Source organism: Arachis ipaensis, chromosome B8 (genome assembly GCF_059453495.1).
Source record: "Arachis ipaensis isolate K30076 ecotype BB chromosome B8, ASM5945349v1, whole genome shotgun sequence".
NCBI classification, from domain to species: domain Eukaryota; kingdom Viridiplantae; phylum Streptophyta; class Magnoliopsida; order Fabales; family Fabaceae; genus Arachis; species Arachis ipaensis.
This window is the reverse complement of record NC_142443.1, coordinates 108564350-108566467: the sequence shown is the minus strand read 5'-3', so window position 1 is coordinate 108566467 and position 2118 is coordinate 108564350. Positions and strand designations below refer to the sequence as shown.

General features: G+C 44.0%; 1 non-coding gene across 1 annotated transcript; it reads right to left on the bottom strand.

Annotated features, from left to right (window-relative positions):
- Nucleotides 1-536: 536 nt before the first annotated feature.
- On the bottom strand, nt 537-643 carry LOC148549191 (small nucleolar RNA R71). Its single transcript, XR_015898115.1, has one exon. It is a non-coding gene; the product is annotated as a small nucleolar RNA R71 (small nucleolar RNA).
- Nucleotides 644-2118: the final 1475 nt, after the last annotated feature.

The following is a 2118-nucleotide window of genomic DNA, read 5'->3' as shown; positions in this document are numbered from 1 at the left end:
GACTAAGGAGGGAGGCAAGAGAAAAATGTATAGTTGGTGCTGAAGAAGAGGAGGAACACTTTGAGGAATACTTTGAACCAAACATGGAAGAAAACATGGAAAACCATCGTGAAGAAGAAGCTCACAACCATAGCGGAAGAGGACGAGAAAATCATGCTGGGGAGGATAGAAGAGTTTTAGGCTCTTACATCAATCCAAACCCAGGAAACTGTGGAAGTAGCATTCAAAAGCCAACCATCCATGCCAACAATTTTGAACTGAAGCCACAGCTCATCACCCTTGTCCAGAACAACTGTTCATTCGGAGGGAGTGTCCAAGAGGACCCCAATCAACATCTAACCACCTTCCTGAGAATATGTGACACAGTGAAGTCTAATGGTGTTCATCCTGACGCTTATAGACTGCTCTTATTTCCATTCTCACTCAAGGATAAGGCAGCCAAGTGGCTGGAGTCTTTCCCAAGGGAGAGCTTGACAACTTGGGAAGATGTGGTGAACAAATTCTTAGCAAGATTTTACCCCCCTCAACGAATCAATAGGCTGAGAGCTGAGGTCCAAACTTTCAGGCAACAAGATGGTGAGACTCTATATGAAGCATGGGAGAGGTTTAAAGACCTAACAAGGAGGTGCCCACCAGATATGTTCAATGAATGGGTGCAGCTGCACATTTTCTATGAAGGGCTCTCTTATGAGTCAAAGAAGGCCGTAGACCATTCATCCGGAAGATCTTTGAACAAGAAGAAGACCATTGAGGAGGCCATAGATGTCATTGAAACTGTAGCTGAGAATGACTACTTCTATGCTTCCGAAAGAGGGAACACTAGAGGAGTGATGGAGCTAAACAATGTAGATGCTCTGCTGGCTCAAAACAAGCTCATTACCCAGCAGCTGGCTGACCTCACCAAGAAGATGGAGAGGAACCAAGTAGCAGCAATCACCACTTCATCAATAACCCAAGAAGGAGTGAATGAAGAAGCAGAGGGAAGTCAGGAGCAAGTCAACTACATTGGAAATTCACCTAGGCAAAACCATGATCCACACTCGAAGACCTACAACCCTGGATGGAGGAATCACCCAAACTTTGGGTGGAGAAATTAACAAGACCAAAGCCTTGATCAAAGACGCCCAAATCCTAACAATGCAAGCCACTAACATTTCACATCTAGACCATATCAACACCCCAATAACAACACCTCTCCACATCCACATCTAAACCAAAATAACTTACCTCATCCTTCCACCTCTAATCACGATCTACAATCATTTGATGACAGACTCTCAAGGATTGAGAATCTACTTGAAGGCATAGGCAAGAAGATTCAAGACAACAAGGTGTTCAAGGAGAAAGTGCGAGCCAGTTTCAAGAACCAGGGGGACACAATCAAGAGGTTGGAATCTCAAATGGGGTATCTCTCTGAACAAATTCTCAAACCCACAGATGGATTCCCAAGTGACACAGAGAAGAATCCAAAAGGTGAAACAAAGAAAGTAAGATGGGAAGATTGCAAGATGGTCACTATAAGTGATAAGGAGACTGAGGACAAGCCAAGCAAGCTATCAGAACAACCTGAAGATACCTCAGTAGAGAAGAAGGAAAAAGATCATCAAGAACCAGAAATCTCACAACAGGAGCTGCTGAGACTCTATGCACCTTTTCCCCAACTGCTCAATGGTGCTGTGGAGAAGAGAATGTACTCAAGGTTTCTAGATTTGTTTGCATCTCTGCATGTCAACATACCATTCATCAAGACTATTCAACAAATGTCCGCATACATCAAGTATATGAAGGAGCTGCTTCCCAGGAAAAGCTCACTCAAGGGAGGCCAAACTATAGTGATGAACAAGGGGTGCAGTGCCCTCATTCAACCACAGTTGCCTACGAAAAGAAAAGATCCAGGGAGTTTTCATGTCCCCTGTGCCATAGGGGAAATAATGTTTGATAGAGCACTCTGCGATTTGGGAGCAAGCATCAACTTAATGCCCTTATCCCTGGTGAAGAGGCTGCAGATCAATGAGATATTGCCCACAGATGTAATCATCAGGCTGGCTGACAAAACTCAAAAACAAGCAATAGGGGTGGTGGAAAATGTGTTGTTAAAGGTTGGGAAATACTTTCTTC